We start from the raw sequence: 22,060 nt of genomic DNA on the forward strand, positions 1-22,060 counted from the left end.
CGGATTTAATTTCTTTATTACAGGGGCGCTTTTATGAAGACAGAGTCATGTTCAGGTACTTTGCTTGATGGAGGAAGCATATTTCGGACTCTGTGATCTGCTCACCTGGAAAGGTCTGCTGTACTACTACAAGAGAGAAGTAGAGTCTGGAAGAATGGACAATTTTATGATGCTTTGGAAGATAATGTTTTTTTTTTCTTTGAAATCGAAATGAATCAGAATATCAGTGCAAAAGACAAACTCTTGGTTTGGTTTAAAGAGATATGGTTTTAAAACAGACAAAATGTAGAAAACAGGTGTTTCTCACTTTTGGAAAAGAATGGACCGGGGGTAATATTTTACTAGGTGCAGTGCTCATCTCACTGGGTTACAGTCCTGCAGTGTCACACCAGGGCCAGTGGCGCAATGGATAAAGCGTCTGACTCCGGATCAGGAGATTGCAGGTTCGACTCCTGCCTGGCTCGGGTCGTTTTTAAACACATCGGGCTACTCCCTAAGTAGTCTGTGCTACTTACTGCATTGTAATCGTACCCAGTAAGATATTTCCTTCATGTAAATGAACTGCACCTGACAGCTTTAGAAAAACACCTGGGCTCAGTACGGTGCTGAGAGCTTAGCGTTGCTGTTCTAATTAGCACGCACTGCATCGGCTATGAGCCCGAACTTTTCAATTATTCCGATCAGTAAGTCAACACGTAGTCCACATGAACGGTAGAAATATTCTCTTGTCTGTCTCTTGTTTGTATAGAACTGAATGTCCCTGACAATGTACTGTTAGTTTTAATTGAAGAACGGCATTTGTGTTCAAATATACCAGACAAGTTTATGTAACTGCTCATGCGACACTCAGTTGTAATTAGTCAAGAAAAAAAAGTCGAACAACAGCTGCGGGTTTGATTCTGAACGTATGAGATTGCAGCGCCTTTTACTTCCATTGACAAATGATAGAGATTCGAAGAGAGATCCTTCAGACCAGCAAGCAAACCCACGGCTTTTTCGGTTTTCTATCTAGGCAACGTTGGTGTCTGCAATAGCATACATGAAAGCGTGATGCAATTTCTGTGGCTACATTTGTTGCACGTCATGCACAGTAAGAGTGTTTCTAACACCAAATAAAAAGTCAACAATTAGCGATCACGCCTTCTCCTCAGTTAACCCACTGAAACCCTTGCTGTTAACAGTTCTTTACTGCGTGCTTTACCAGCACCTACATATCGTGTCGGTTCTTTCAGCTTTATTCATTAGGTTTTCAAAGGCATAAGTAGAGCACCAGAGGTGCGAACGCAAAATGTGTGGTTATCTGAAGAATTGCTTCCCATGGCGGCGGGTCCAAGTGATTTCGCGTTGTTATAGTACCAGGAAAGGAGAAGCGGCACTTCACTTCTGCCGCGCAGGCACAAGGCGACGTGCGGCAGACGCCGGAGTCGGCAGGTTTCGAACCTGCGCGGGGAAGCCCCAACGCATTTCGAGCCCATCGCCTTAACCACTCGACCACGACAAAAGCGAGCCCACCACCGCCGCATTCCTCCTATAATCTAACACGGACTGCGAGGTGGCTGCGGAAACCTTTTTAAAGTTGCTCTCCGTTAAAAAAAATACCTTTCACAAGATTTGTGCCGGCAGACAGACACGCCTCAGAGGGTTTAAGGCTGGCTTCACGTTCAAATGATAAAGTCCCCCAGTCCGGATGTCAAAATGCAACTTTGGCAGACAGAAAAAACATCAACAAACCAAAAATGTGGACAAGGATTTTACAAGCTGCACCACACTGCACTTTCAAAAGCATTTACATTCGTGTTAGACGCAGGAATTGCCTTTGATTTGCGCGCTTACGAACGCCATGGAAAACGAAACAAAACTAAAGCCCTCAGCTCCTGCACTTGATTATAATCCCGTTACGTGTCGAAGCAGGAGTTTACGTCATCTTACCACTGCAACACGGGGAATAGAGATGTAACGCAACGGGGGCTCAGGCGGGCGCCCTTGCCGCATCTGGTCGGCCCCATCCCGACTGGAGGCTCAAACCCGGGACTTCCGCGTCTCTCTGCAGCGACCTAGCCCCGTGAGCTAAAGAGAGATCGTTCCACAGCCCAGTAGCTGTGGTCCTGCTATCACAGGGAAGGGCGGTGACGTCACCCGCTCTTGTACGCCGGCTCTTACACAGTGCCTGTCGGCCGTAAGCGTTACAGAGGGAAATGAGCACAAGCTACGAATTGTCTCTAATCAGTCCCTACAGTTGTAAGACGCCTGGAAGCGTGCACCCCCATCATTAATCTTTGCGCATCTGTGCAAGGTAAACTCTGGAGCAGTCTCTGAAACGGCTCAAAGGAAACACGTGATTGATTCCATGAGCATCTGGGGTTCATTTCTTATTTACATTTAATTCAAGGGAAAGGCTTGGGTCAGTTTCAGACGGCCTCCAACAGCGAGATTCAAGCGCCCCACCTTCAGCCCAATCTGCGCCGCCAGAACGCCAACGGCTCCTCTGGTCTTTGGGGTGCGGTTGTGACCCCTTAACCTAAAGTGTTGGTGGCAGACAAATGGAGACTAACAGGTGATGTCCTAGGACATGACTACATTGTGACACTCGGTGGGGATGGTGACCATTGCTTGGAAAAGAGTGCGAGGCCCCTTTAGAAAAACATTTTGTTAACAGGCATTCTGCCTCAGCCTAAACACCTATAGCTTGCAAAGCGCATGCTATTAGACAGGCACCTCTGCAAGACCTTAAGAGTCTCTTAAACTAGTGATAGTAAGGTGTTCCCAATGGGCGATGTTTGGCTTTCAAATCATCTCTCTGTGGAAGCGCCGAGATGCAGCTGTTTAAGGCTTAGAAGCAGCTGACTGTTTCACTACCTAGCTGATTACTGTCAGTTAGGGAGCTCAGAGGTGAAAAGCCTGTCTGAGAGACAATTCGCCGTCGATCAGTTCAATATGTTCCGTACCAGCTCGGCGCACCTGAGATCATCTTGGTAGCCGTGTAGCTCAGATGAGTGAGAGCGTGTGTGTGTGTACCACCGTGATTGGATGCCGGTCCTTCTCAGGTCACAGTAAACCTTCTGCTGCCTAACTTTCCTAATTTTGGGGATCCCTTTGAAAAAGCAAAGGAAAAAAAAAACTGGCTCTTCATCAGCGTGATCGACCCAACCCAGTGCGCCCCAGTGGCCTAATGGATAAGGCACTGGCCTCCTAAGCCAGGGATTGTGGGTTCGAGTCCCATCTGGGGTGCTACTGTCCCTTTTTGAGCGTACAAATGTCCTTTTGATTTGCAAAGCTGCAACCCCACCTTACTCAGTGAGCGTCTCTGCTTTTCTCTCACATACAGTTGGGAGATGTCTTGCACTGAACGGCCTGCTTCAGATCCCGCCACAGCACTTCAATGGGATTGGGGTCAGGACTCTTACTCGGCCATCCCAAAATACGGAATTTCTATTGTTTCAGCCACTCTGTTGTTGATGTACTCCTTTGTTTTTGTCATGCTGCATGACCCAGCGTCTTTCGAGTTTTAGATCACAGGCAGACACCCTGACATTCTGCTGTAGAATTTCCTGATACATCTTGGAATTCATCGGTCCCTCGATGATTGCAAGCCGTACAGCCTCCGCTATGCTTCCCAGGTGGGATGAGGTTTTGGAGTTGGTATGCAGTGTTTTGTTATCTCCAAACATAACGTTGTGCACATTTACCAACATGTTCAACTTTTGTCACTGTCCACAGAACATTGTTCCAGGAGTTGCTGTGGAACATCCATGTGGTCTATAGCAAACTTGAGAGGGGCAGTGGTGGTTTTTTTGGGGGGGAGAGCAGTGGTTTCCTCCATGGTGACCTCGCATGATCACCACTCCTGTTCAGATTTCTTCTTATGGTGGACTCATAAACACAGACGTAAGACAAAGTCAACCACCTGTTCGCTAGATCCCATCCCCACTCAGCTAGTCAAAGATTCCCTCGAAGGACTGGCAGGACCTATAATTAGTATGATGAATGCATCGCTTGCGTCAGGCGTTGTACCTGATCAATTTAAGGTAGCGGTTGTTAGACCGCTCTTAAGAAGTCAAATTTGGATCAACAAGTTCTTAACAACTACAGGCCTGTCTCAAAGGTCCCATTTCAATCTAAAAGTCTTGGGAGAATAGTTGTTGCCCAACGTCAATCATATCTGGATTCAAATAATATACTTGAGAAATTTTAGTCTGGTTTCTGAAACTGCATTAACAAGAGTCGTAAATGATATTCTCTTAGCTACTGATGCAGGGAATGCAACAGTGCTTGTGCTTTGCTTCTAGATCTTAGAGCTGCCTTTGACACGGTTGACCTCTCTGTTTTGTTACACAGGCTTGAGTTTGAGGTTGGCTTATCTGGAACCGTCCTTCAGTGGTTTACTTCACATTTTACTCATCGTTTTCATTATGTTCAAATATCTAATAATTGTACTGCTTCATCAATGTCACCAGTTCAATTTGGGGTACCAGAAGATCAGTGCTGGGACCAATATTGCTCTCTCTCTCTACATGCTGCTGCTAGGTAGGATAATATGAAAAAATAATATGAACTTTCATTCATATGCTGATGACACTCAAATAAACATTTTGTTTACACCAAACGACAACTCTTCTATTATCAGTTTAGTTAAATGCATTAAGGAAGGAAATACTTGGATGTGTGAAAACTTTTTGTTACTCAACTCTGAGAAAAATGAGGATCTGTTGATCGGAGGCAACAATACTGATAGGACTACTATAACTTCAGCACTTAACTCAGAGGATTTAAACATCTGCCTCAAAGAGACAGCACGTAACCTTGTTGTGAAAGGCGCTATATAGAAATACATTGATTTGAATTGAATTGACAATGTAAAATGTTGTGTGTGTTGTTTGTTAAACAAGACTGTCTTTATTTATCAAAAAATAAAAGGAATTTGCTAGGAATGCAAACGTTAGGTTGCGCTTCTTCATGCTGCATCGTCGGCATGAGTGGAGCTTTTTAAACGTCTGTACTTACTGTGCCCCATAAGAAATCGTTTGTCCCCATTCAAAAGAGATTGGGCGATGTCCTGCAGTGTTCGCAAAGCAAACCTTTGACAGTTTGAAAAGAGGAATTTATTCTGCTTCCTGTGCGTGCAGTAGTTACAAAGTTGAACGTCTTTACACGATCTGCTGCAGTTTTCAGTGGGTGGGCTTTGTCAAATGGCTTGGAAAAACGCACTGTGTTTCGGCTCGGGAAACATCATGAGCAGTGTCCTGCGTGTTTTCTGTGTATAGCTGTCTTTTAACGCATACAGAATTCATTCGAAATCATTGATTTCTCCAATTAACAAGGGTCCCTTTTTGAACCTGCCAGAAGCATTCTTTCAATGTAACAGATTTACTCCGGGGAAGGGCAGCATGACATTGAGAGTAGCTCAAGCTTTCGGCACCTTTATCTGACTGCATGTATGCAGACACTGCTCAGAATCCCCTGTAAGGTTCTCCTTCAATTCCGTTTTGCAGTGCTTTAGCTCTTTCAAAAGGCTTCGCTTTGCTAGTCACAATCCAAGGCTCATGACAGCATTTGAAAACATTCGCAACTGCGTTGGCCGGGAATCGAACCTGGGTTAACTGCTTTGAAGGCAGCTATGCGCAACACTGGCTCGCTCCAGAATAAATCTCACGTCGAGGGCATATTTTTTTCCATTTTACCGTGAGTCGGGCTCAGCTGCACAGAGGAGAGAGCAGAGCAATGAGGTCACGGGGACAGGGGAGTCACACGCTATCGGTTTGAATACGCGGAAGATCACTGAGGGATCCACAGTATATGGACCCTCCGTGCGCCATCAGTCCACACTCCGGACTCTGAATCCTGCCATCCGAGTTAAGATCTCGGCGAAACCTGAGGCGCAGTTCCTTCTTAAAACGTAATCTGGTGAGCATTTCTAGAATCGTACTTGTATAGATGCAGCCTTTAATGTGTTGCTAGGTTAAAATTGATGACTTCTTGTATTTCAGTAGGCAACTGCCCTCTTGATTTCGGATTTAATTTCTTTATTACAGGAGCGCTTTTATGAAGACAGAGTCATGTTCAGGTACTTTGCTTGATGGAGGAAGCTCATTTCAGACTCTGTGATCTGCTCACCTGGAAAGGTCTGCTATACTACTACAAGAGAGAAGTAGAGTCTGGAAGAAGGGACAATTTTATGATGCTTTGGAAGATAATGTTTTTTTTTTCTTATACTGAAAATGAAAGGTAGTTGTTTCTATATGGACTCAGTCTTTGGAATTTGTATATATATATTTCAGTGATCCCTCAGCCATTCCTTCTGTATTGTAATTCAATTTCTCTTTTAAAATTCCTTCCCCACTTCTAGGACCTGCAGTTGCTGAACTCCACAATGGCTTCTATTGGAAAGTCTGTGACTGAGACCAAGTAAGTGTTCACTTTTTTATGAAACCATTATTTATTTAGGAGCAATGAGCAATTCTTATATAAATGCAATAAAATCATTATGCTCAAACTATGAGAGAGAAAATTAAGGATAATTTAAGAAATCAGTCTTAGCTTGTTTCTATACACAGATGGTATTATTTATTTTCAAAGGAAACCCGCGAGGATTCCCCTGGTGTGCAAGATGTGCCTGAATACTCTTGATCAGCTTCCTGCTCACTTGAAGAGGGCGTGTATGAAGCACGCCACGGCAGAAAAGATCAGGATGGCCTCTCAACAGGCGAGGGAGGACATGATGAATCACCTGAAGAACGGGGTCATCGTGGATTACCACAGAATAGAGATCGTGTCTGGTGAGGCAAACAGGATAGTGGTTGTAAGACTGCTAGAGTCCTTGGGCCTTTTTGTACATGGGAAGCCTGAAGACACATTGGCAAGGTGAGATATTTTTAATCTGTAAGGCTTCTGTAGTTTCTTTTTGAAATCATTGTTACAACATATTATGTAAAAGCATGTTGAAAAGAATCTACCTGCATTCCAGCGGCCCTGAGCAAGAGGCCGCTGTCCAGGAGGAAGAGATGCCAGAGGCTGCTCTAGAAACTGAAACAAAAGCGGATAAGGAAGGGGAAGATGTGAGCTCTGAAGAACTCTATCAGCAGTAAGACTTTTTATTTTTCAGATGTATCAATTTTTTACTAAAATTCTAATTTGTCTTATAGGTATAAAATGTTTAAACCGGTGTTTTATATCCTTACAGGCCCTGAGTAGTTAAAAAGTATCAGCAGGCCGGAAGAGAGTGGCCCAAGCTGGACTCTATAGAAAGCACTCCCTGGATGCTCCTCTCCTGATTGGATTCAAACAGTACCTTACCAAGGATCTGGGAGTGGCAAATTATTCTCAGGAGGTATTTATTTTTTAAAGGCATTTAAAATTAAGCAATGGTATCTTCATTGTAAATGTTTTTATTTCTTAGCTTAAAATTCACCCATGTGAAATGATGTCAGCCATAAACATCATGACTCTATATTTCCTACCTGAATCTATTCTACTTAAATTATTACATTATACACAATTTGAGTTCATTTTAAAAAGTTAAAGGTAATGAAAGGAATGCATTTTCATAAGAAAGATAATACCGATATGCATGTGATAATCTTCCTTATATCATGTAGTGCATCATTTGGACACTTTGTGGGCTTCAAATACAAAGAAAATCATGTTCTATGGTACAAGATAAATACAAAACTTAAGCTTTTATTTTAATTAGATTTCTTTATAAAGCATAAGCAATCATTTATTACATCGCTTCTTGAATTAAATCTTTTGACAAGAGGTAAGACTTCTGTTACATTTAAACCCATGTTTAGCTGTGTTTTTTAGATTTAACTGAACCAATTTCTGTGTGTGATAATGTCCTTGAATTCTGACAACATCACACTAAATTACATGATATAAAACAGCTAATGTTTCTAGAGATAAAGTTTCTGAGATGCTTCTAATTACTTTTTATTACCAGGGACAGTTTAATTCACCTTGTACAGTACTGTAAGACCAAGATGCTTTTTTTAAAAGTTATTTAACATTTTATAGAACTTTGTCTACTATGGCAACATGATGTGCTTGGTGAAACTTGGAAAAATACTGCTTGGCCACTTATCTTAAGATAAAGATAGGATAAAGGTTTATCTTTTGCACCTACCTGACCCCCAGGGAAGGCCAATGCTTTCTAAGTTGATGGTTCCCTACAGTAGACTGTACTTTAATTTCGAAGGTAATGTATATTGACCCAAATCAGTTTTGGAATCCAATCTACTGACGAGATGGAGCACATCCTTTTTTCAGGATTTTAGCATCATACGTTTGGTATATTTAGTCCCTAATGCTGAAAGAAATGATCATAGAACATTTGGACACTTTGTGGGCTTGAAATACAAAGCAAATCATGTTCTATGGTACAAGATAAATACAAAACGTAAGCTTTTATTTTAATTAGATTTGTTTATAAAGCATAAGCAATCATTTATTACATTAATATATGTGAAAATAACATTTTAGCATCATACGTTTAGTATATTTAGTCCCTAATGCTGAAAGAAATGATCATAGAACATGACATCTAACCTTACCTGCGGTGTTTTTAATCCCTATTGCTCAATGCACGGTGAAAGCATTCCATACATGTGTCTGACAATGAGGAATGGGCCCCTGAGACAGTCATTTGCCTGTTTCACAAATGATCGTATTTTACTAGAGATTCTGTTTGGGATTCAGATGTGCATTCGGACAGCAATCCCTTTCAAGAAATGATACGTTCTGGATGAGGTCAAAGGTGCTGGAACACTGTATCTAGGATGTGTTTGCAGAGACTGTGTGTCTCCTGCTTCAACGCAGTGATAAACAGATGTGCTCCTTTAATTTATTGGTACATGCCCAGGGCAGTAAGCAGTCTGAGGATTTATTTCCAGATGGCATAGAGCAGTGAAGCAGTGAAGTAGTGCAAAACACTGGATCATTATATTATTAGAATCTATTCTACTTAAATTATTACATTATACTCAATTTGAGTTCATTTTAAAAAGTAAAAGGTAATGAAAGGAATGCATTTTCATAAGAAAGATAATACCGATATGCATGTGATAATCTTCCTTATATCATGTAGTGCGTCATTTGGACACTTTGTGGGCTTGAAATACAAAGAAAATCTTGTTCTATGGTACAAGATAAATACAAAACTTAAGCTTTTATTTTAATTAGATTTGTTTATAAAGCATAAGCAATCATTTATTACATTAATATATGTGAAAATAACATTTTAGCATCATATGTTTAGTATATTTAGTCCCTAATGCCAAAAGAAATGATCATTTGTTTAACATGCACAGGTCTGTCTCAAAGGATGCAGTACTCCTGAAGGGTCTCAAACCCTACATTTCGGATGCCTAGCTGTATCCCTCACATGTGGCACCTCAGAATGACTTCTAACCTTACCTGTGGTGTATTCAGTCCCTATTGCTCAATGCACGGTGTACATACTGCATACATGTGTCTTGAGAATGAGGAATGGGCCCCTGAGACAGTCATTTGCCTGTTTCACAAACAGGGACCTGGACCTAGACCTGGCCCGTACAGGGCTCAAACCCGCGACCTTGGCGTTATTAGCACCACGCTCTAACCAACTGAGCTAACCAGCCTCACGACAGTGCTCCTCTCTATGCTGCAAAAAATCAAACTCAGGGAATTTCTTTTGTCCTCCTTTGAATAGAAAGCCGTGTAATCAGTGTACGGGCTTTCTCGTGCAGTTTCATGGTTCTTGTAACCCAAATCCTACACTGGCCTGAAGTGCCCCCCCATTTCACAGCATTTTTCAGCTGATTTAAAATGTACCTAAAGGAGAAGCATTATTGAAGACCATCAATTACCAAGAGCTTTTGTCAAAGGTTTTGGTGGTCATTTTGAATGACCACAGAGCGCTGTGACCTCGGTTTTACATCTCATCCAAAAGACAGCGCCCTTTTACAACACAGCATCTCCGTCACTATACTGGGGCATTGGGACCCGCACAGACCTCAGGGTGAGCGCCCCCCCGCCAGCACCATTAACACCGCTTCCAGCTGGAAGATTTGTTTTTCCCTGTAGCTCATCCTCATCCAGGTACTGACCTGGCTCACACCTGCTTAGCTTCAGTGGGTTTTCAGTTGCGAGTTGCAAGGGGATGCAAGTGATGGAGCCGCTCGCTGCAAAAGCCACTGCATTGGCCGGGAATCGAACCCGAGCCTCCCGCGTGGCAGGCGAGAATTCTACCACTGAACCACCAATGCTCAGTGCCTGGGCCTTCAAAAAAGACGCTTTTTTGGTGCTCTGTGCAAAACGCGTCGACATCTGCTTCCAGCTGCAAAATGCCATTTGCGGACGCTGAAGAACTTATTTCTAAGGCAGCGGGTACAAGCGATTGGGCGTTTTAAAACCACCAGGAACAGCAAAGAGGCGCGCTTCTTTGCTTGTGCCGAAACACACCGACTGAAAGCGGACAACGTAGTCGACAGGATTGGAACCTGTGCGGGGAGACCCCAATGGATTTCTAGTCCATCGCCTTAACCACTCAGCCACGACTACAGCAAGCCCCACTGCCGCTGCGTTCTTGCTACAATCTTACCTGGATCGCGAGGCGCCGGCGGAAGCCTATTTCAAAGTCGTTCTCCGTTTCAAAAAAACATTTCCAAAATACAAGCCTTGCAGACAGACACGCCTCAGAGGACTTAAGGGTGGCTTCATGTCGGAATGATAAAGTCTCCCCGTCCGGACATGAAAATGCCACTTTGTTACACACAAAAAAAGAATCAACAACAGAGAAATGCCCACAAGCATTTGAAAAGCCGCACCACGTCGCACTTGAAATAGCTCTTACATTAGTGGTAGACACAGGAATCGCCTTTTTATTTACGCTCTTACCAACGCGATGGAAAGCAAAACAAAGCAAAGCAGAGCAAAACAAAACGAACAAACGAAAACCCTCACGTCCTGCACTTGCATATAACCCCGTTACGTGCCCAAGCGGTATTGTACGTCATCCTAGCACTGCACCCCGGGTCGTACGGTATATGGGAACGAGCACACACCACGAATCGTCTCGAATCACTCCCTACAGCTGTAAGGCGCCTTGAAGCGTGCACCCCCAACATTCTTCTTTGCGCATCTGTGAAAGGTAAACTCTTGAGCAAACTCTGAACCAGCTCTAAGGAAACTAATCCGATTAGACGTTACTTTGACTCATCTTCTTACGCTCAGTGCCGGATTGCTCAAACTCCAGCTAGGGTTAGGGTTAGCATTCCCACGCTACTTAGACACTTTGTTTACGCTCAGTGCTGGATTTTGGGAACTTCAGGACGAGTGGGAATTTTCTCCTATCTGTCCATTCTGTTTTGTTTTGGAGACTCTTGGCTGCCTATGTTGTTCAGTGCACCGTGAAGGAAACATTTTCCAAAACTGTGTCAGCTCAAAAGTTGTAAGAAAACCTCTCCAGGTGCTTTAACTCTCTTCATTTTTGTCATTTAATGTGACACTCGATGTATAACTGGAGCCTCACATATGCAAATGGTGAGGCTCCAGTTCGACACCCAGTTCCACACCACTTTACAGTATATGACAAAAGCATGGCAGACTGTGTCGGACCAGCTGGTAACTTCCGCTTATTTTGACCATATTAAACATTGGAAATCTTCCCACTTGCATTTGTGACACTTGATTTTGGCTCCACCTAAGACACTCTTAAATCTTCAAACACTTTTCTCTTCTCCCGCAACACACTTGTCTGTCGGCACTATGTGGCAGCGTTGCATGACAACCCATCTCACCACGGAAAGGAACCTAACAGCTTTGGTAAGAGAGTAGAATTACCTGAAGAACTGCTTTCCATGGAAGCAGGACCAAGCGATGTAGCATTTTTATAGTACCAGGAAAGGAGAAGCGGCACTTCGCCTTTGCCGCACAGGCACAAGGTGACGTGCGGCAGACGCCGTAGTCGGCAGGATTCGAACCTGAGCGGGGAGTCCCCAATGGATTTCAAATCCATCGCCTTAACTACTCGGCCACGACTACAGCGAGCTCGCCGCCGCCGCATTCCTCCTATAATCTAACACGGAGTGCGAGGTGGCTGCGGAAACCTTTTTAAAGTCGCTCTCTGTTAAAAAAAAAACCTTTCACAAGATACATGCCGGCAGACAGACACGCCTCAGAGGGTTTAAGGCTGGCTTCACGTTCAAATGATAAAGTCTCCCCGTCCGGATGTCAAAATGCAACTTTGGCAGACAGAAAAAACATCAACAAACCACAAATGTGGACAAGGATTTTGCAAGCTGCACCACACTGCACTTTCAAAAGCATTTACATTCGTGTTAGACCCAGGAATTGTCTTTGTTTTGCGCGCTTACGAACGCCATAGAAAACGAAACAAAACAAAAGCCCTCAGCTCCTGTACTTGATTATAACGCCGTTACGTGTCGAAGCAGGAATTTACGTCATCTTACCACTGCAACATGGGGAATAGAGGGAAATGAACACACGCTACGAATCGTCTCAATCACTCCCTAGAGTCGTAAGGCACATTGAAGGGTGCACCCCCATCATTAATCGTTGGGCCTCTGTAAAAGGAAAGCTGTTGAGCAGTCTTTGAAACAGCTCGGATGAAACACTTGATTGCTTCCATGTGCATCTGGAGCCCACTTCTTATTTTCACTTCACGCCGCCCAAAGCATTTCTAAAACAGGAGATTCGCATTTGGGAATGCGCCCTGCCCTACAAATAAAACAGGTCTACGGGTCTGAAACCTGCTCCACGGAAAACAGTTCTGTTGCGCTTTTGATCAAAGGGAGATTCTCTGTTCTTACTTTTTGATGACATAACACCCAAAGGGGCTTCTTTGGAGCTGGATTCCAACCAGCATCCTAAAGTTTCTTGGCGGTATCCTTTACAGTCCTCTGTTCGGTCGACAAGGAACAGAAGGGGGCAGCTTTCCTCACACATACAGTGCAATGTACTGTAGTGTTCCCCTTCATTGAATTCGCAGTTCTGCATCAGACCTCTAACTCGTTTCCTTAGCTTGGATTTAAGCCACGAAGCAGGCTTCTACTGTATAAACGTCTAGAGGAATCACAAACTATTTGAGAGGCCATCATCCCAGGGGGAACTGACAAAGTCTATCCCTAAACACCTAGCGCAGTCTCTCGAGAGACTGTCAAAAATCGCTTTCTCCGTTTGTGCTGCAAGTAAGTGAAAACGCGGTCTCAACCCAGAGCCACTTGGCAGCAGCGGCACGTAAATACTGTTACTACCACTGCTCGATACCAACGTTAGCCTACTATACCATGTTCAGCCACCGCTAGAAAATGTAAGGCTCTAGTACTGGAGCAAACAAAAGGAGAGCCAACGTCAAACGTAGAGAGCGACGAGGATGGGATTCGAACCCATGCGTGCAGAGCACAATGGATTAGCAGTCCATCGCCTTAACCACTCGGCCACCTTGTCGATGAAACTGGGCTGTCCAGACATGGGTTGGCGCGCTCCAGATGATCTTTTTCTTTTTTTTCCTTCGTACTCAAGGGTCCTTTTCCTGTTCCACATGCGATTTCAACATTTTCCTTGGGAGATGTCAAGCCAGCAAGCCACTGCTGTGGTTCAGTGGCCATTGTGGAGTTCAGTGGCCCTGTTGTACACAGAAAGCACATTGAGCTCCTTGGACATGAAAAGTTCCAGATAAAAGCCATTTGTCATCCTTTCTCTTGGTGTCGATGTTGCTATTGTATGTAAAGGTGGCAACTTGCTCAGCGAGCAGGCGGAGCACACACCGAATGCAGATGTGTCTGAGTGGTGTGTCCAAGTGGCTGCAAAAGGACAACACTACCGGGGCGCCGTTGCTTAGTTGGTTAAAGCGCTTGTCTCTTAAACAGGAGATCCTGAGTCCGAATCCCAGTGGTGCCTTCTTTGTTCTGTCTTCTCGAACAGAACTGGTCCTTACAGACAACCGCCTACGGCTAGACTTAATTAAATGCAAGTATTCATTTCCTGTCTTTAACGCGACTTGTTTTTCTTAAAATGGATGGAACTTGCAAAACATGAAATACAAACATTGCTAATCAGCGCTAGCGGCTGGCAAAAAAAAAGAAGTCAGCAATGTTTTTTTTCTTTAACCTTAACCCTGCTAATGGAGAAGAGTTAAACGACCGAGTCTATGCAGCTTAAACGGTGCTCATGTCGGGTTCTTAGCTGAAAGGGTGGTAAATCATGCTCACCCCAGTCCTTAATCTTTTAAAAGGATACAATATTGAACCTAGTCGCCACATCACATACATCCTGTTCAACGATAAAAAAGTGACATCTATCCTCGATCCAGAGTAAATCCCACGATGAGGGCATATTTTTTTCCACTTTACCATGAGTCGGGCTCAGCTGCACAGAGGCGAGAGCAGAGCAATGAGGTCACAGGGACAGGGGAGTCACACGCTGGCGGTTTGAACACGCGGAAGATCACTGAGGGATCCACAGTATATGGACCCTCCGTGCGCCATCAGTCCACACTCCGGACTCTGAATCCTGCCATCCGAGTTAAGATCTCGGCGGAACCTGAGGTACAGTTCCTTCTTAAAACGTAATCTGGTGAGCATTTCTAGAATCGTACTTGTATAGATGCAGCCTTTAATGTGTTGCTGGGTTAAAATTGATGACTTCTTGAACTTCAGTAGGCAACTGCCCTCTTGATTTCGGATTTAATTTCTTTATTACAGGGGCGCTTTTATGAAGACAGAGTCATGTTCAGGTACTTTGCTTGATGGAGGAAGCATATTTCGGACTCTGTGATCTGCTCACCTGGAAAGGTCTGCTGTACTACTACAAGAGAGAAGTAGAGTCTGGAAGAATGGACAATTTTATGATGCTTTGGAAGATAATGTTTTTTTTTTCTTTGAAATCGAAATGAATCAGAATATCAGTGCAAAAGACAAACTCTTGGTTTGGTTTAAAGAGATATGGTTTTAAAACAGACAAAATGTAGAAAACAGGTGTTTCTCACTTTTGGAAAAGAATGGACCGGGGGTAATATTTTACTAGGTGCAGTGCTCATCTCACTGGGTTACAGTCCTGCAGTGTCACACCAGGGCCAGTGGCGCAATGGATAAAGCGTCTGACTCCGGATCAGGAGATTGCAGGTTCGACTCCTGCCTGGCTCGGGTCGTTTTTAAACACATCGGGCTACTCCCTAAGTAGTCTGTGCTACTTACTGCATTGTAATCGTACCCAGTAAGATATTTCCTTCATGTAAATGAACTGCACCTGACAGCTTTAGAAAAACACCTGGGCTCAGTACGGTGCTGAGAGCTTAGCGTTGCTGTTCTAATTAGCACGCACTGCATCGGCTATGAGCCCGAACTTTTCAATTATTCCGATCAGTAAGTCAACACGTAGTCCACATGAACGGTAGAAATATTCTCTTGTCTGTCTCTTGTTTGTATAGAACTGAATGTCCCTGACAATGTACTGTTAGTTTTAATTGAAGAACGGCATTTGTGTTCAAATATACCAGACAAGTTTATGTAACTGCTCATGCGACACTCAGTTGTAATTAGTCAAGAAAAAAAAGTCGAACAACAGCTGCGGGTTTGATTCTGAACGTATGAGATTGCAGCGCCTTTTACTTCCATTGACAAATGATAGAGATTCGAAGAGAGATCCTTCAGACCAGCAAGCAAACCCACGGCTTTTTCGGTTTTCTATCTAGGCAACGTTGGTGTCTGCAATAGCATACATGAAAGCGTGATGCAATTTCTGTGGCTACATTTGTTGCACGTCATGCACAGTAAGAGTGTTTCTAACACCAAATAAAAAGTCAACAATTAGCGATCACGCCTTCTCCTCAGTTAACCCACTGAAACCCTTGCTGTTAACAGTTCTTTACTGCGTGCTTTACCAGCACCTACATATCGTGTCGGTTCTTTCAGCTTTATTCATTAGGTTTTCAAAGGCATAAGTAGAGCACCAGAGGTGCGAACGCAAAATGTGTGGTTATCTGAAGAATTGCTTCCCATGGCGGCGGGTCCAAGTGATTTCGCGTTGTTATAGTACCAGGAAAGGAGAAGCGGCACTTCACTTCTGCCGCGCAGGCACAAGGCGACGTGCGGCAGACGCCGGAGTCGGCAGGTTTCGAACCTGCGCGGGGAAGCCCCAACGCATTTCGAGCCCATCGCCTTAACCACTCGACCACGACAAAAGCGAGCCCACCACCGCCGCATTCCTCCTATAATCTAACACGGACTGCGAGGTGGCTGCGGAAACCTTTTTAAAGTTGCTCTCCGTTAAAAAAAATACCTTTCACAAGATTTGTGCCGGCAGACAGACACGCCTCAGAGGGTTTAAGGCTGGCTTCACGTTCAAATGATAAAGTCCCCCAGTCCGGATGTCAAAATGCAACTTTGGCAGACAGAAAAAACATCAACAAACCAAAAATGTGGACAAGGATTTTACAAGCTGCACCACACTGCACTTTCAAAAGCATTTACATTCGTGTTAGACGCAGGAATTGCCTTTGATTTGCGCGCTTACGAACGCCATGGAAAACGAAACAAAACTAAAGCCCTCAGCTCCTGCACTTGATTATAATCCCGTTACGTGTCGAAGCAGGAGTTTACGTCATCTTACCACTGCAACACGGGGAATAGAGATGTAACGCAACGGGGGCTCAGGCGGGCGCCCTTGCCGCATCTGGTCGGCCCCATCCCGACTGGAGGCTCAAACCCGGGACTTCCGCGTCTCTCTGCAGCGACCTAGCCCCGTGAGCTAAAGAGAGATCGTTCCACAGCCCAGTAGCTGTGGTCCTGCTATCACAGGGAAGGGCGGTGACGTCACCCGCTCTTGTACGCCGGCTCTTACACAGTGCCTGTCGGCCGTAAGCGTTACAGAGGGAAATGAGCACAAGCTACGAATTGTCTCTAATCAGTCCCTACAGTTGTAAGACGCCTGGAAGCGTGCACCCCCATCATTAATCTTTGCGCATCTGTGCAAGGTAAACTCTGGAGCAGTCTCTGAAACGGCTCAAAGGAAACACGTGATTGATTCCATGAGCATCTGGGGTTCATTTCTTATTTACATTTAATTCAAGGGAAAGGCTTGGGTCAGTTTCAGACGGCCTCCAACAGCGAGATTCAAGCGCCCCACCTTCAGCCCAATCTGCGCCGCCAGAACGCCAACGGCTCCTCTGGTCTTTGGGGTGCGGTTGTGACCCCTTAACCTAAAGTGTTGGTGGCAGACAAATGGAGACTAACAGGTGATGTCCTAGGACATGACTACATTGTGACACTCGGTGGGGATGGTGACCATTGCTTGGAAAAGAGTGCGAGGCCCCTTTAGAAAAACATTTTGTTAACAGGCATTCTGCCTCAGCCTAAACACCTATAGCTTGCAAAGCGCATGCTATTAGACAGGCACCTCTGCAAGACCTTAAGAGTCTCTTAAACTAGTGATAGTAAGGTGTTCCCAATGGGCGATGTTTGGCTTTCAAATCATCTCTCTGTGGAAGCGCCGAGATGCAGCTGTTTAAGGCTTAGAAGCAGCTGACTGTTTCACTACCTAGCTGATTACTGTCAGTTAGGGAGCTCAGAGGTGAAAAGCCTGTCTGAGAGACAATTCGCCGTCGATCAGTTCAATATGTTCCGTACCAGCTCGGCGCACCTGAGATCATCTTGGTAGCCGTGTAGCTCAGATGAGTGAGAGCGTGTGTGTGTGTACCACCGTGATTGGATGCCGGTCCTTCTCAGGTCACAGTAAACCTTCTGCTGCCTAACTTTCCTAATTTTGGGGATCCCTTTGAAAAAGCAAAGGAAAAAAAAAACTGGCTCTTCATCAGCGTGATCGACCCAACCCAGTGCGCCCCAGTGGCCTAATGGATAAGGCACTGGCCTCCTAAGCCAGGGATTGTGGGTTCGAGTCCCATCTGGGGTGCTACTGTCCCTTTTTGAGCGTACAAATGTCCTTTTGATTTGCAAAGCTGCAACCCCACCTTACTCAGTGAGCGTCTCTGCTTTTCTCTCACATACAGTTGGGAGATGTCTTGCACTGAACGGCCTGCTTCAGATCCCGCCACAGCACTTCAATGGGATTGGGGTCAGGACTCTTACTCGGCCATCCCAAAATACGGAATTTCTATTGTTTCAGCCACTCTGTTGTTGATGTACTCCTTTGTTTTTGTCATGCTGCATGACCCAGCGTCTTTCGAGTTTTAGATCACAGGCAGACACCCTGACATTCTGCTGTAGAATTTCCTGATACATCTTGGAATTCATCGGTCCCTCGATGATTGCAAGCCGTACAGCCTCCGCTATGCTTCCCAGGTGGGATGAGGTTTTGGAGTTGGTATGCAGTGTTTTGTTATCTCCAAACATAACGTTGTGCACATTTACCAACATGTTCAACTTTTGTCACTGTCCACAGAACATTGTTCCAGGAGTTGCTGTGGAACATCCATGTGGTCTATAGCAAACTTGAGAGGGGCAGTGGTGGTTTTTTTGGGGGGGAGAGCAGTGGTTTCCTCCATGGTGACCTCGCATGATCACCACTCCTGTTCAGATTTCTTCTTATGGTGGACTCATAAACACAGACGTAAGACAAAGTCAACCACCTGTTCGCTAGATCCCATCCCCACTCAGCTAGTCAAAGATTCCCTCGAAGGACTGGCAGGACCTATAATTAGTATGATGAATGCATCGCTTGCGTCAGGCGTTGTACCTGATCAATTTAAGGTAGCGGTTGTTAGACCGCTCTTAAGAAGTCAAATTTGGATCAACAAGTTCTTAACAACTACAGGCCTGTCTCAAAGGTCCCATTTCAATCTAAAAGTCTTGGGAGAATAGTTGTTGCCCAACGTCAATCATATCTGGATTCAAATAATATACTTGAGAAATTTTAGTCTGGTTTCTGAAACTGCATTAACAAGAGTCGTAAATGATATTCTCTTAGCTACTGATGCAGGGAATGCAACAGTGCTTGTGCTTTGCTTCTAGATCTTAGAGCTGCCTTTGACACGGTTGACCTCTCTGTTTTGTTACACAGGCTTGAGTTTGAGGTTGGCTTATCTGGAACCGTCCTTCAGTGGTTTACTTCACATTTTACTCATCGTTTTCATTATGTTCAAATATCTAATAATTGTACTGCTTCATCAATGTCACCAGTTCAATTTGGGGTACCAGAAGATCAGTGCTGGGACCAATATTGCTCTCTCTCTCTACATGCTGCTGCTAGGTAGGATAATATGAAAAAATAATATGAACTTTCATTCATATGCTGATGACACTCAAATAAACATTTTGTTTACACCAAACGACAACTCTTCTATTATCAGTTTAGTTAAATGCATTAAGGAAGGAAATACTTGGATGTGTGAAAACTTTTTGTTACTCAACTCTGAGAAAAATGAGGATCTGTTGATCGGAGGCAACAATACTGATAGGACTACTATAACTTCAGCACTTAACTCAGAGGATTTAAACATCTGCCTCAAAGAGACAGCACGTAACCTTGTTGTGAAAGGCGCTATATAGAAATACATTGATTTGAATTGAATTGACAATGTAAAATGTTGTGTGTGTTGTTTGTTAAACAAGACTGTCTTTATTTATCAAAAAATAAAAGGAATTTGCTAGGAATGCAAACGTTAGGTTGCGCTTCTTCATGCTGCATCGTCGGCATGAGTGGAGCTTTTTAAACGTCTGTACTTACTGTGCCCCATAAGAAATCGTTTGTCCCCATTCAAAAGAGATTGGGCGATGTCCTGCAGTGTTCGCAAAGCAAACCTTTGACAGTTTGAAAAGAGGAATTTATTCTGCTTCCTGTGCGTGCAGTAGTTACAAAGTTGAACGTCTTTACACGATCTGCTGCAGTTTTCAGTGGGTGGGCTTTGTCAAATGGCTTGGAAAAACGCACTGTGTTTCGGCTCGGGAAACATCATGAGCAGTGTCCTGCGTGTTTTCTGTGTATAGCTGTCTTTTAACGCATACAGAATTCATTCGAAATCATTGATTTCTCCAATTAACAAGGGTCCCTTTTTGAACCTGCCAGAAGCATTCTTTCAATGTAACAGATTTACTCCGGGGAAGGGCAGCATGACATTGAGAGTAGCTCAAGCTTTCGGCACCTTTATCTGACTGCATGTATGCAGACACTGCTCAGAATCCCCTGTAAGGTTCTCCTTCAATTCCGTTTTGCAGTGCTTTAGCTCTTTCAAAAGGCTTCGCTTTGCTAGTCACAATCCAAGGCTCATGACAGCATTTGAAAACATTCGCAACTGCGTTGGCCGGGAATCGAACCTGGGTTAACTGCTTTGAAGGCAGCTATGCGCAACACTGGCTCGCTCCAGAATAAATCTCACGTCGAGGGCATATTTTTTTCCATTTTACCGTGAGTCGGGCTCAGCTGCACAGAGGAGAGAGCAGAGCAATGAGGTCACGGGGACAGGGGAGTCACACGCTATCGGTTTGAATACGCGGAAGATCACTGAGGGATCCACAGTATATGGACCCTCCGTGCGCCATCAGTCCACACTCCGGACTCTGAATCCTGCCATCCGAGTTAAGATCTCGGCGAAACCTGAGGCGCAGTTCCTTCTTAAAACGTAATCTGGTGAGCATTTCTAGAATCGTACTTGTATAGATGCAGCCTTTAATGTGTTGCTAGGTTAAAATTGATGACTTCTTGTATTTCAGTAGGCAACTGCCCTCTTGATTTCGGATTTAATTTCTTTATTACAGGAGCGCTTTTATGAAGACAGAGTCATGTTCAGGTACTTTGCTTGATGGAGGAAGCTCATTTCAGACTCTGTGATCTGCTCACCTGGAAAGGTCTGCTATACTACTACAAGAGAGAAGTAGAGTCTGGAAGAAGGGACAATTTTATGATGCTTTGGAAGATAATGTTTTTTTTTTCTTATACTGAAAATGAAAGGTAGTTGTTTCTATATGGACTCAGTCTTTGGAATTTGTATATATATATTTCAGTGATCCCTCAGCCATTCCTTCTGTATTGTAATTCAATTTCTCTTTTAAAATTCCTTCCCCACTTCTAGGACCTGCAGTTGCTGAACTCCACAATGGCTTCTATTGGAAAGTCTGTGACTGAGACCAAGTAAGTGTTCACTTTTTTATGAAACCATTATTTATTTAGGAGCAATGAGCAATTCTTATATAAATGCAATAAAATCATTATGCTCAAACTATGAGAGAGAAAATTAAGGATAATTTAAGAAATCAGTCTTAGCTTGTTTCTATACACAGATGGTATTATTTATTTTCAAAGGAAACCCGCGAGGATTCCCCTGGTGTGCAAGATGTGCCTGAATACTCTTGATCAGCTTCCTGCTCACTTGAAGAGGGCGTGTATGAAGCACGCCACGGCAGAAAAGATCAGGATGGCCTCTCAACAGGCGAGGGAGGACATGATGAATCACCTGAAGAACGGGGTCATCGTGGATTACCACAGAATAGAGATCGTGTCTGGTGAGGCAAACAGGATAGTGGTTGTAAGACTGCTAGAGTCCTTGGGCCTTTTTGTACATGGGAAGCCTGAAGACACATTGGCAAGGTGAGATATTTTTAATCTGTAAGGCTTCTGTAGTTTCTTTTTGAAATCATTGTTACAACATATTATGTAAAAGCATGTTGAAAAGAATCTACCTGCATTCCAGCGGCCCTGAGCAAGAGGCCGCTGTCCAGGAGGAAGAGATGCCAGAGGCTGCTCTAGAAACTGAAACAAAAGCGGATAAGGAAGGGGAAGATGTGAGCTCTGAAGAACTCTATCAGCAGTAAGACTTTTTATTTTTCAGATGTATCAATTTTTTACTAAAATTCTAATTTGTCTTATAGGTATAAAATGTTTAAACCGGTGTTTTATATCCTTACAGGCCCTGAGTAGTTAAAAAGTATCAGCAGGCCGGAAGAGAGTGGCCCAAGCTGGACTCTATAGAAAGCACTCCCTGGATGCTCCTCTCCTGATTGGATTCAAACAGTACCTTACCAAGGATCTGGGAGTGGCAAATTATTCTCAGGAGGTATTTATTTTTTAAAGGCATTTAAAATTAAGCAATGGTATCTTCATTGTAAATGTTTTTATT

The 22,060-nt window shown here is 44.0% G+C and overlaps 7 non-coding genes across 7 annotated transcripts; 4 read left to right on the forward strand and 3 right to left on the reverse strand.

Moving 5' to 3' along the window:
• Positions 1–391: 391 nt before the first annotated feature.
• Positions 392–464, forward strand: trnar-ccg (transfer RNA arginine (anticodon CCG)). Its single transcript has one exon. It is a non-coding gene; the product is annotated as a tRNA-Arg (tRNA).
• A 2,691-nt stretch (positions 465–3,155) lies between these two features.
• trnar-ccu (transfer RNA arginine (anticodon CCU)) lies at positions 3,156–3,228 on the forward strand. Its single transcript has one exon. It is a non-coding gene; the product is annotated as a tRNA-Arg (tRNA).
• A 6,939-nt stretch (positions 3,229–10,167) lies between these two features.
• On the reverse strand, positions 10,168–10,238 carry trnag-gcc (transfer RNA glycine (anticodon GCC)). The gene has a single exon. It is a non-coding gene; the product is annotated as a tRNA-Gly (tRNA).
• A 1,695-nt stretch (positions 10,239–11,933) lies between these two features.
• On the reverse strand, positions 11,934–12,015 carry trnas-uga (transfer RNA serine (anticodon UGA)). Its single transcript has one exon. It is a non-coding gene; the product is annotated as a tRNA-Ser (tRNA).
• A 1,343-nt stretch (positions 12,016–13,358) lies between these two features.
• Positions 13,359–13,440, reverse strand: trnas-gcu (transfer RNA serine (anticodon GCU)). The gene has a single exon. It is a non-coding gene; the product is annotated as a tRNA-Ser (tRNA).
• A 1,624-nt stretch (positions 13,441–15,064) lies between these two features.
• trnar-ccg (transfer RNA arginine (anticodon CCG)) lies at positions 15,065–15,137 on the forward strand. Its single transcript has one exon. It is a non-coding gene; the product is annotated as a tRNA-Arg (tRNA).
• Positions 15,138–17,828: 2,691 nt separating this feature from the next.
• Positions 17,829–17,901, forward strand: trnar-ccu (transfer RNA arginine (anticodon CCU)). Its single transcript has one exon. It is a non-coding gene; the product is annotated as a tRNA-Arg (tRNA).
• Positions 17,902–22,060: the final 4,159 nt, after the last annotated feature.

Source organism: Lepisosteus oculatus, unplaced genomic scaffold (assembly GCF_040954835.1).
Source record: "Lepisosteus oculatus isolate fLepOcu1 unplaced genomic scaffold, fLepOcu1.hap2 HAP2_SCAFFOLD_704, whole genome shotgun sequence".
Taxonomy (NCBI): Eukaryota; Metazoa; Chordata; class Actinopteri; order Semionotiformes; family Lepisosteidae; genus Lepisosteus; species Lepisosteus oculatus.